The 13,873-nt window shown below is 32.9% G+C and overlaps 1 pseudogene; it reads left to right on the top strand.

Moving 5' to 3' along the window:
- The first annotated feature begins 5,319 nt into the window (after positions 1–5,319).
- Positions 5,320–10,354, top strand: LOC123214391 (annotated as a pseudogene).
- Positions 10,355–13,873: the final 3,519 nt, after the last annotated feature.

Here is a 13,873-nt window from a genome sequence, read left to right as displayed (position 1 = left end):
GTGGGTTTAACTACTAATATGCCATCAAATATATTCTAGTGTTGATAAATGGTAATAAAAATATTTAGCGTAATTGATTATATACATTTAGTCACGAAAATAAGATAATACCCATTGTATCCTCATCCTAATATTACGAAAATAAGATAATAAAAATTCACTTAAAAATAATGAAATTCCACAGTGATTTCATGTCAATCCAAATAAGTCTTTTTACATGGTTTGTTGTTTTTTTAAACATCAATGAACATTAATATATAATCACAATAAAATTAAATTATTATTAAATCTAATATTATTTGATCGTTAATATAAATATCAGTTTATGTATATTGAGTGTCTCTTGAAGTAAACATTAATTTTATGCTTTAGTTTTGACTGACGGGTGCATTATTGGTTTCCTTCTCGCAAGTGATCTCATTCCAACAATAGACTACTTTCAATTCTCTTTCAAACGAATATCATTTTCTAGCAGATGAATTATATTTTTGATAGGCAAGTTTTGGAGCTCTCTTTCACAATTTATCTCTTTTTGACTATTAACGATTATATTCGACCCGTCCGACTCTTTGAATATACAGTGAGTTGTTTCGGTTCTATTTGGTTTTGCCTTCAAAATGTTTGGCTGAAACCTTCGTGTTTTTATTTAGCGAATATGGTTTCTTGAAATGTTGGTTGTAATTATGGATATTATTTATTTGATTGAACTATTGAATTAATTTGGGCATGCTATCGGATATTGGTTATTTTTTATTTGGTTGAACTGTTGAGTTATTTCGGGTATGCTATTAGGTCATGTTGGATTATTTTGGGTTTGCTATTGAATTATTAGGTTGTATTGGATGATCTTGGCTTGCTATTGGATTTATTGTTGAATATTGGATTGTTGGATTGTGTTGGACTTGACATTTTTTGGACTTGTTTACTTAATGAAAAAGATAGAAATCTCACACCCTCATTGGTACTATTCTATAAGGTAACGTAAAGACATCTAATTATACTACAATGCTTGAAAAATAAAATAACAAAAATTATTAAATTATTAGTTAGTTTTGTAATATTTGTGTTCCATTCATCAAACTTCAATTTACACATCTCAAGACTTCTAAAAAAATATGTGATTTATTTGCTAAGTGCTACTCCACTATCAATGCCACTCATCGGTTTTAGCTTTATGATAATTTTAATCACATGCATCAAAAACTTGATCAATGTATTAATGAATCTCTCAAATATGTCTACTTTATGGGATCAATCATCGTAGTATAAACCTAGATGACATTATCCTCATGTTGTCACACTTTATGCAAACAAATGAGACGAATTTTGAGTTTATCAATTTACTATAATGTTAAATAATGAGTTTAAATCAATTTGATTTTCTCTACTACATAGAGATACATTTCCTAATCTTGGTCGATTATTATAGAGTTATGTGTTGAAGTGTTGAAGTGACTTAACTTGTCACTCTAAAATCTCATTAATTTATTATATTTATTGATATTGTTCAAACTACTCTTGTTTTTTGACATGTCGGTACTATCACAAACTAAAATATACCATTTTTAAATGTTTCAAGTTGCAATCCAAGCAATGCACTGGACAATACAATCAAACCAAGTCTAAGTTTGGTGATGGTTCTACTTACAACAAATTTGTTGCTATCATTAAGGGTTTATCTTTTAGTCACTTTTCCATCGACAAGTTTCTTAGTCAGTTGAACTTTGATACTATAAAACAAGTATTAGCTCAATCTATCAAGCGTGCATGCACATTTCTCTAACCTCTTTAATGCCAGACATACAAATGATCACACTACCATTGGTCTTGAAGCATTTAACTCATCTGCAAGTTCTAAGCCTCCACTATAGGACCCATTAAAGTAAGTCAACCACTATCTTATCTACGTAATTATCATTGTTATTCTGTTATTATTTTTTTGTATAAACCTTCCTCTTACGCAAAAGCTAATGTGAACCCTCTTTAGCAGTAAGCAATGCAAGAAAAATTACATGTCCTAACAAAGACTTATACTTGGGACTTAAGTTATTGCTTGATAAATCTATTGTGGGATATGAATAAGTTTACAAAATTAAAACCTATACTAATGGCTTAGTAATAGAATGCTATAGAACTCATTTGGTGGGAAAAGACTTTACTCAAGATTATGCTATTGATTATAAGGAGACATTTGCTTTAGTGGCTTGTTTCACTTGTGTTCGCAATCTTATAACTGTTGCAACAGTTAAAAGGTGGCAACTTTTCCAAATGAATATTGAAATGCCTTTTTGGATAAGGAGCTTTCTGAGGAGGTCTATATGAAACCTCCAACTGAGTATAATTGTAACATCCCTCCCTAGTAGTACTACCCACCGAAGGAGAAATGTTACGAATTAATATTCGTAGCGTCTATTTTTTTTTTCTTTTTAAAAATACTTTACAATAAACGCATCATTAAAAGTGTTTAGGAAGTATTCCAAGAAAACTAAAAATCTGGAAGCGAACAAAAGATGTATATACTCATATGAAGACTCATCTGAAAGTATCTGAAAACAGGGAGTAATCATATGTAACTGTATCATAATCTCAAAAAGTCAAAAGTCGATAAAAACATGCCACTGTATGCATGTAATATAAACCAGAGATAACCTGCTCCAATCGGATCTACCTACGCTGACCTGACCCTGCCTCGCAGCTACCTCGATCACCTGTACCTGCAATTAGGAAAGAAAAGGGAGTGAGTGATAAGAACACTCAGTAAGGGAAAAGAATCAAGTAAACTATCCTTTTTTTTTTTCCTGTTCTATCTCACTTTTGGGACTCAACCTCACATCTTAACCTCTACAAGAGATTGAGGGGATAATTTAATTCACTCTTTACTATTTGGGTCATACTTTGTCCCATCTGGTGTCTATTTAATACTTTCTGGAAGCTAACTATAGGGATTTGGCACTTTTCTAAGCTCAAGCTCTTTTTCTTTCACTACACTATTTCTGAATCTGAATTGAGCTCTACTGCGAGCATGCTCTACTGCGAGCGGACCCTACTAGGGGTCTATGTCCTACTACGGACGTGTCCTACTGCGGACATGCCCTACTGTGGGCGGTGTAGTGTAAAGTGCCCCCTCATAGTTTATAGCATGCATACAGGTATTATATCTTACTAATTTTGCTTCCATTTAAATTTATTCATAACTCACCAGACATTACTCTTGGGACGACCCCTAAATCTTGAGCCCCAAATTCTTTTTCTTGCTTTTCTTTCTTTTTCTTTTCTTCTTTTCTTTTCTTTCCTTTCCTTTCCTTTCCTTTCCTTTCCTTTCTTTCCTTTCTTCTTCCTTTTCTCTCTCTCTTTCTTTCTTTCTTTCTTTCTTGCCCAGAATTAAGAAACACTGTTCACAGAACAGTCATTTAGCAGGGCAACCTCCTTTTCATACAATTTAACATCCCAAACGGTTTCTAATTCATACAAGCTATATATCGCTGAAAAGAGGATTCAAAGATCTTTCCAACGAGCTATAATAGCACTCATAATTCAATAGATAAGGCAGCCAAAACATGGGACGAACTCAGTGGTAAAAACTGTAAATATCATGCAACTTTCTGCCTTAAACCAAATCACACACATAGACATCCCAGATGGCAAAACAACATTCCTCAACTTCAAAATCACCATTTATAACATAGATCCGAGGAATCAAAAGCTTAAAACATGTAACATATCAATAATGATTCCCCTTACCTTGTTTCAAGCCAAATCTTTGCAAATTGACTTCCTTCTCTTTGTTTTGCTTCCTTTATCACCAAGACCATTTTAAATCAATACCAAAACACACTAACATATTCACATAACATGCATATAAACATAGATAAAAGAGAAAAGAAGGAGATATTTGGTTACCAAAGCTTCCAAGTGCTTCCTTTTCTTTTTCTTTCCTTATTTATCTTCCAAAATCCCCTCAAAATCACTCACTGTTCTTAAAATACAGCAAAGAAATGAAGAACACTGCCTTCTTTTGGAAGAGATGAGAGAAGGATGGAAAAAGCTGGAAGAGACGAAAGACTTCTGGAAAATAAAAGGAAAGCAAAATCTTTTTCCTTTATTGACTTTTCTCCTCCATGCTTTTCAATATATTATTATTATATTTGTTTTTTGTTTTTGTTTTTTTTTTCTTCTTATATATATATCTAAAAACACACACATACAATTGGAAATATCTCCAAACAGGGTCAAAAGATATAATTGCCCCTGAAACATACCTGAGGGTATTACAATAATCATCCACCTAGCAAAGTTTTTCATCTTCGCAAAGTCTTATATGTATTTGAAGAGGCTCCAAGAACTTAGTTTATCAAATTTAGTTTTTACCATTGCTAATTTGGGTTCCCTTCTAGCTCTTATAATCATGTTTTCTTCATCTGAAAAACTAAGAGGGATGTAATATGTCATTGTTATATGTCGATGATATGATCATTACTAGAGATTATATGTAGGGTACTATACAGTTAAAATAGTTTTTCAACTCACAATTTGAAATGAAAGATTTTGGTCACTTGAATTATTTCAGTGGGTTAGAAATATGTTATGATGATGTGTTTATTATTTATCATAAACAAAATATACTATTGATCTTTAATCTTATGGTTTTTTATTAGATAATAAAACTGGCAACACTCTATCTGAAACCAATGTCAAGTTCTTTTTTTACAAAAGGAGTTATTTTAGATGATTTTACTTTTAATAAACAACTAATTGAAAGTTGTATCTACCTAACTACCACTCGATCAAATATAATATATATTGTTCATATTGTTAGTTAATTTATGACAACTCTCCGTATTACTCACTTTGCGACAATGTTTCGCATTTTTGATATATCAAAATCATCTTATTCATTGGTCTTCATTTTTTTGTACACTCACTTATATTAAATGCATATTTTGAGGCTAATTAGATGTAAGATCCTATAGATAAATGTTTCACCACTAATTATTGCTTATTTATATGAGATTTTCTCATCTTTTGGCAAAATGAAAAGTAAACAATCATTTTTCATTCAAGCATAAAAGCAGAGCATTAAACACTTGAAGACATTGTTTTTGAGCTTATCTGACTTCAATAGTTGTTACAAAATATAAAAGTCCCTCAATCCAAAATTACAACTATCTATTTTGATAATCAAAGTATTATTCAAATTATTCACATGATATTTTTTATCAAAACACTAAACACGTTAAGATTGATTATCACTTTATTCACCATTATTTGGTCAACGACACCATCATATTGCTTATGTATCTTTAGTTGATCAAGTACCTAATTTCTTCACCCAAACTCATCTGTCATGATGCTTTCATGACTGATATCACAAGTTCAAATTAACAAACTCTTTACTCATTTGAGTTTGGGAAAATGTACAAATATATCCAAAATATTATTAATTTTTTTTATATAATTTATTTTCCTATGTCTGTATACAGAAACCCCTCTCGTTCTCATACAACGTCTTCAAAATGCCGCCGAAAATGGAAAAACCGGAAATTGTAGTTGAAGTCGGCAGTAGCGACGATGAAGACGGTCATCAACTCAACCCAACTTCTGATAAAACGACACCTTAATGCAGGATTTCCACCTAATGCTCATTATAGGGAGATTGCTGTTTCAATTTCCAATCACACTCTGAGGCATGGGGATACAGGGTTGGTAATTGTTGGAGGAAGGATGGAAATGCAGCTGCATTTATGATTTCTTTTTCTTTGGTTGTTTCATTGTGAGTGTGACAATTTCATAGCTTGTTGTTTATATTGAATTTATAAATTCATTTGTTACCTGAGATAATAAAAATTCCAGCTTGAATTCAATAAATCCACAACCTTGAATATAACGGACAAGTTGAAATTATGAAAGCAAACCATGGGGTGATGATATTGAAATAAAGTACACATAAGGAGTTAATAAAACTCGTAGAACATTAAAACTTTTAGAGAGAAAACTTGAGTTCGAGCAGTCATAGAGAAGTTTGGGATTTTAAAGTTCTGTTTGTGCTGCATCTTCTGAAAATTCCGCTTTTGGACTATTAATGTTGGAAACCTTTAGTTCCTTAACGGCATGATTGATAGTTCAGACTCTAATTATCGCTTCATCATTGTCGTATTTAAGTTCCTGTATTATGTATGAAATGCATACTGTGCTAATCTGATTATGGATTCTTGTTTCTTCACTCCAATTTTTTTGAGATCCTATATCTTGGCTGATGGAAACCAGTCATTGATTTAGTTTAATTATGTTCTTCACACAAGAAATTAAGTTGCACAAAAGTTCTCCAGTGATTCATGAACCATAGATTCTTTTTATGATTTCTTTGACATACTTGAAATAATTGTTGTTAGATTCGCAGGCTTTGGGATTGCAGAGAAAAATGCTGAGCAGCATATAAGCAGTGCTGAGGAGGTATAGAGATGTTTTGGTATAATATGTATGTTTATTTTTTATGAGAACCAGTCATGGGGTTGGTTTATTTTTTTGACTCAAACAATCATCTTGGCATGCTTAGAGATGCTATAACTTGTATCTTGGTTTCGAAAATTCCCAAGTTGTTGGCTTTTGATTTGACCTTATTATTTACATCACATGACACTTTTTTTTCTTCTTTCCTTTTTCAACAATGAATCTTTAATGGTTGCCTGTCTGATGCAGATGGGTATCTGCGATGTATGCCTCAAAATATTGATAGACTGATTAGTATCGATTGGTTTAACTATGATGAGTTTTGTTACTATTTTGGTTCTTTTCTTAAATTGGAATGTCTGTACAGCATCTCAGACTGCACATATGTAGGCTTCTGAGAACTCTGCAAATGTGAATTTACGCCATTTTGCATTTTATGCATTTGCTAGTCAAAATGGTGCGCTTCGGTGGATTAGAAACAATTAGTTGACTGTTCTCATATGTTTTCTAATATGCTAATATGTTTTTAATAAACTGTAACTAATTTTATCATGATTTTGTATGTGTAGAATATTGAAGCTCAGTCTTCAGATGCATCACAGTTGATTCCAAAACATAACTATAAGCTCGATGAGCAAGCACTGAATAGCCATCATCCTGTACAAGTATGAGTTCAAGTTGTTTACAGTTATTATTTTTCTGTATTGTGATAATATATGCTGATTTATTCTGCATTTTCTTATTATTAAAAATTTGTGATATTTTCGTCAATGATTTTTGGTGGCTACGAGTTGGATGAAGCATAAGAAGGTGGTTTTCTCCTAATAGAAAATGAGAAAAACGGTTGGTGATTTTCTGCTGTTTTCTAATCTAGCTTCATTTTTCATATTATCTTTACACAGTGTCAATCACCACTATAAGCTTTCATGAAATTTTAGGCACACATACCCTGATGCTGCTTAGAATTTAAATTGTATCTAGTTTCTAATTGAAAGATTACTGACATTGCAGTGATGTAGAGATTGTTTTTTGGCATTTGCATGCTGTGTAATATATCTATATCTATATCTATCTATGTATCTATAACTACATACATACATACATACATACATACATACATATATATATATACATATATATATATATATATATATATATATATATATATATATATATATATATATATATATATATATATATATATTTCTTGGAATTGCTACTTCTTTAAGATTACTAAATATTTCCTAAAGATAAGCTCCCTGAGACATTTAAGCTGAAGTTGGAATTCAGGGAATTCAGAGAATCAATCCTTGGCGTCATGCCCCATCATTGGGTAGCTATTTTCTTGTTAATTAAAACAATTCTTTCTGTATTTGTTTTTCCTTAAATTGTAAGGATGATGATGCGCATTTTTATCAGGATAGTAGAGAAGATACTTTGTGCAGGTGGCACACATCAGGTGGCACAAAAGGAAAACATTGCAAAAAGTATCTGGAAGGACTACAAGCTACCTGTTTCACAAACCCAAAGAAAACCATCGCCCTGGAAAGTACTCAACAAAAAGGAAAATTCAAACATAATTGGAAAAGCCGCTAAATATGCTGGCTCAGCAAAACATAAGAATGTAGGTTTTGCCAACCATATTTAATAGCGTTAAAACATACCTCTTGAGGCTGTGAAAATACTATTAACATCAGATTTTAAAAATTTCATTAGTGTATCCCAATTGAGAATTCTTTAACATTACATATGAAAGATTTAGTGAGTATGATAGCATTATCTCTCAATCTTTTGCCTTCAGTTTAGATTTGGTTGCTTGAATTTATGTTGAATTGGTGAAAGCGTTTGTAGGTTTATTCATCAATGACAAAATTATTCTTCAGCGAAGGTCCTGTTAAATGCTTCATTTTAACCCATTTTACTTTATTTTTGTAGGCAATAAACTATATCCCAACCATAACAAACTACACTCAGCTTTGGAGGCTTCCTAATGTTATTGTGGTTCATCAGAAGGGAGGGATAGAAGTCATTCATTTGGCATCTGGTCAGACTCTCTGCAAGGTAAATATTGATCTGAGGTTGAACTTATCATGTGCTAGTTTTACATGCTGCAGATATCACTATTGGAGCCCTTTAGTTTTTAGATTAGCTAACCCAGTACATAACAGAGTGCCTCTTAGTCTCAAGAGTGCACATTAGATATTTGTATCTGCAGTTTGGTTATTGTTATGCCTCATTTAACAAGTTTGATTTTAAATTTTATTAGCTTCACCTTCAAGAAGGCGGTCTTCATGCTGATTTCAATGGAGATGCAGTCCTAGATCATGTTCAGGTACATGTTCTTTTACCTTTGTATCTTCAGGTTCTTGCTAAACTCCGTTCCAGTTTTTTGTGATACGACAGGAAAGTGAACTGATTATTAGTGGAAGCTGGGACTTAACGTCTCTTGAAAGATGTCATCTATTGATATTTGATTTTCATTTTGTTTATCAAATACTTGATTTTTTTTTGGATGTATAGCACCTTTTATTATAAAATGCCACTATACGTCATGTTTCTTTTCTTTGGTTTAGGTTAATCAAGTATTTACAGGGTTGATATTGATTGGAGTAATGATAACATATGCTGTTAATTGGTGTGACTATAATAATCTCCAGAAACATTGAAATGTCTTACTGTCTTTGATATTTTCATATGTCACCTAATTGCAGATTTCTACTGTTAACTCTAAGCTTGAAACAATTGTTTGGACCTCAAAGAGAAAAGGAAACGGAAAAGGCAAAAGGTTGAAATTTTTGGCATTATTTATTAGAATTTGTACAAATAGAAATATTTTCCTTTCCTTAGGCTGTTGGAGGATATGGTGCAGAACAGACTGTTGTTAGTGGGTCTATGGAAGTGCTTCGGCCTTGTTGGGCTGTTGCAACCTCTGGTGTACCTGTTTGTGAGCAGCTCTTCAATGCTTCTATCTGTCATCATTCCCATTTTAACTTATTCCAGCATGGAGAGTTCTCCAGAGGTTTTGGTCGAAAATCCAGTTCCAGCATCTTTAGAGGTGGCAACACTCATTCTCATTCCAAGGAGTGATGACCATGGGCATTGTACAGGGAGTTATGGCGATGTTATCTTCTTAATAAACCAAGGAGAGGTACACATGTGATTGGTGTATAGATAAAGGATTAATAGTATATATTTGGAAGAGAAGGAATTTCTTCATTATGTTTATGCATCTCATCTAAAGGCACATATTGGGGCGCTTTTCCCTGCATAACTGATTTGTTTTTTTTTTTTTTTTTTAATTTGGAATATAAATTTCCTGCAGGCGTATGTTTGCCACTTTCTTTTTATTAAAGTTAGATTACTCAATATGTCATTTATTTCAGGTAACAGCACAGTCCCTGGCTTCACATGGACATGATGCTGTTAGGCAGTGGAAGCTCCTGACAGATGCGACATGGTTGAATCTACCTTCACCATCAGGGATGATGGAAGCTGGCATTGCGATTCCCACTTTGAAGGCATTCTCATTGCGTATGCGTGACAACCAACAGATGATCCTTGGAGCAGGAGAACAAGAGGCCATAGTGTTATCGGCTGGAGGAAGTACATTAACAATCCGTTGATCTTCCTGCAGCACCAACCCATGCACTTGTTTGTGAGGACTTCTCAAATGGACTGACTGATCTTACTCTCATGACCTCTAAGGGTGTACGGGTTTGTACAGACCAGGCAGCCAGGTGCCCTCTTCTTCAGCACGCTGGTTGGATGCCTTACAGTTGTGATGAGAATAATCTTCATTACTCAGCACTTGAACTCTGTGAAAGGGAAGCCCCGTGTTCCTTCTGTTCTGCAGTAAAAACAGTAGTTCTATACTAAAATGGTATCTCTCGGTTAGAATATCGCAACATATAAGCAAGGTGTGAAGGTAGCATTATAAGAAATCCAAAAAAGCCGCTGAACGGCATACACTATGTCAAATCTTGCTTATTTTGAGATAGAGATGGAGGGGGGCTGGGCTGGCCCACGGCTTGGCCAGGCCCCTGAAATGACACGGTCTGCGAGAGACACGACCGTGAAATCACGGCTAATGCTAGGCTTGTGGACTGAACGGACTGGGACTGAGCCTTAAAACCAGGCTAGCTAGTTGATCTGGCACGACTGGCTTGTGGACATAAATTTAACCGAAAAAACAAAAAGGTTAGGTAGCCCCTGCCTAACAGGCCCCTGCCCAGCCAACAACTAGTAGCCAACCCAATGGCTACCACTCGTTGCTTTGTTAATTTTTTTTAATTTCTCATTTACTATATATGCTACCCCAATGCCCAACCTAAATTCACAATATCACATTACAATCTACTCACTATTTTTTAAAATTTCTCAATCTTTGATGTTAATTCTGAAGTTTTCAACTCATTCAATTTTCAACTTTTCAATTAATTTGTTTTTATTTTTTTCAATGTTTTCTCAATTGTTTTATTTATTTCATTCATTTTAAAATCAATCCGTGATTAAATGAGTTTATTCATTTGATTTTTATTAAAGAGTGTTCAATACTACAAGTTTGGATAAATTATTATGTTCTAAACGAAAAAGATGTTTAAAGATTGAGACGAATTTATTTTTGTATACTCAAATAGGAAGGAAAAGATTCCGTGTAGATATTGTGAAAAAGATATTACAAGAACAAGAGTGAGATTAAACTTCTCATGTTTTTTGATATTAATACCAAAATGTTTTAGTTTAATAAATGCAAATAGAACAGCGGACAAAACAAAAGTGGAAAATGCATGCTGTCCTCTAAACCCAAAAGATAATTGGATGAAACATGAGGATGGATAGAGTGTACCTTTCCCACGCTTGGTTGGGCTTTACAGAGAGGTGGCCCGTCCTTGTAACAAAATGGCCAGTCTAAGTCTATGATATATGCATATTTGTCAGAAGCCATTTGCACCTCAACTGGGCCCATTCTTCTCCATTCCTCTGGTATCGACACCAAGATAACCAAGCAAGCATCTCATGGCCACTTAGTGACAGACAGCTTTGTTTTTATTATATCCGGGTCTCTGCCACTCTAGTGGGATATGTTCCATAGTGGAAATTGACTTCTGGGTAATATGGTTATAATAAATCATCTCCCTCTCTCCTGGCACAAAACTATTGACATAATGGATAAAAATGAAGTTGGATAATGTGAGTTAACATGAGTGATCAGTGAGTGCATATAAAATAATGGAATGAACGCCATTTGCGCCAACATAGTGGGTTTTGATAGGGGCTTTATATGAATTTATTCATAAAATAATGTAAAGGAAGCCTAATGTTGCCATATTACTATTTTGGGCGGTGCCTTACTTTCCTCATGCATTCATACAAAACTCTGCTTTACGATTTATTTTACTTCAATTATTCCATTTTTACGAGAATGAAACATTCAAACATAGAGTTAAGGAAGCTCATATACTATACTAGAATGAGCAATATTATTATATATATATATATGTAATATATTTTTTATATATAATTTAAATACATAGATGATGTATTATTATATGATCGAATATTATTTTATTTTTTATTTAAAATTATCTAATTACATGATAATATATCATTTAAGTATCTAAATTATATATAAAAATATGTATGTATAAAAAATATATATGTATAAGGAATTTTAACCAATTCAATTAGTAATACGGCTGGGACTTAATAGCCCCAGATAATTACTAGTATGGAGTAAATTGGCAATGAGTTAGTTGAATTTGTGCACCTGACAAAATCCAGATCTTGTACCGACTTACTGAATACTTAACTACTACTTTTTTTTTGCCATTTTGCTTTTGAGTTGCTTAAGTGAAATGCATTTAATAGAAAAGTGGGACTCATTACAATACAGATCCTTTTCATCTCCATTTAACTCCAAGTTCGTACGTACTTGTCAACATTAATATTGATATTTCTCCATTATGGCTCTTGTAATTAAAATTAGGCAAGTCAATGAACCTATTCCATTATTTAGGTTTAATTTGTAGAGTTGATGAAATGAAATAGACAGCCTCTCTGAGTTAAGATGGCATAAAACAGCATTTGGTTGACAGTTTGAATTTTATAATAATACAGGCCATACCTGTCACTTGTCTTCAAATTGCGCCGGTTTTGTTTGGCCAGAACTTGATTAGCGGTTAGGTGGTTAGCATGTTAAGTCGTCATTATTTAATACAATCACCGCCTTGTGTTTCAATCAACCGAAAGATTGAAGAAGAAGAAGAAGAAAAAGTAATGCAAAATATTAACTATTGAATTGACAATTGCACGTATTTCCTAGAAGAAAATGACCCAACAAGCATCATTCTAAAATAGTACCCAAATGTCACGGGCACATTTGTATAAAATTGACATGCAGAGATAATAATCTGCTACTTCTAAACAATGAATGGTTAAGGAGAAGATGTAGGGTTATAAACCAGGTAATTTTTGTATTTGGAAACTCACAAATTTCCATATGTATTGTGTATCTTCCATATAGACCCAATAGAGCTGCATTAAGTAAATTAGGCAGGAAGAAAAGCGAAAAAAAAGTTGTCCTAGATTACAAGTATAATGCAGCTTTGAGCTTGAGATTAGAGTAGAGTGGGGATTCATCAAAAGCTAACTTGACATGTTTGTTAATTTAAGAGCAACAGGGAACAACAAATATGTTCAAAATGTCATAAATTATGGTGACTTAATTGCTACAATTTATTTGTCAACGAAATGGTGTTTCTTGGGATATTCATCAAGTAGCTTGAAGTGAGTTATTTGGTGGAGTGGAGATCTAGCTTGAAGTAAACGACAAGATGGGATATGATTATCATGTACAGGAAGATGTTCAAAAAGTATATCCAATTCCAAAATCCTTAGAAATAAAATTAACCCAAGATTAGCTAACCCCGTTATTCTTATTTAATGGCATCTTTTATTTGATGGGAATGATTAATCTTTCTCAAAGTTTTTTTAAGTAAAATCGTCCATGCTTTGGTTTGGGATGACAATAATAGCATTAAGGGTTCATCAATAAGAACAAACAAAACCATGCAGAGGAATTAGAAGGAAAATTAGTTGTACATTGAAAAGTGTTTTTTTTTTTTTTTCCTCAGAAGAACATCACAAGTGTCTCTTATAGTTGTCCTATTATCTGTTGTTAGAATAATTTATATCTTCAAATGATATTCTATATAAATTAAGCTGGTTCCAACATTTGTATAATGTGATGAACATGGCCAATGTTGGTGGGTATTTCCATATCAAATTACACAATGATCTATGGACAGAGATTAAAACATGCAATTGATTTTCTCTTCTTAAAAATACACAACTCTTATTTTACACATTAAAAAAACCCATTAATTTTTTTTTTTTGTGATAAATTATAAAGACTGTCAGCTGAATT

This window comes from Mangifera indica, chromosome 1 (assembly GCF_011075055.1).
Source record: "Mangifera indica cultivar Alphonso chromosome 1, CATAS_Mindica_2.1, whole genome shotgun sequence".
NCBI classification, from domain to species: domain Eukaryota; kingdom Viridiplantae; phylum Streptophyta; class Magnoliopsida; order Sapindales; family Anacardiaceae; genus Mangifera; species Mangifera indica.
Note: the sequence above shows the minus strand (reverse complement) of the source record. Positions and strands in the feature narration are given on the sequence as shown.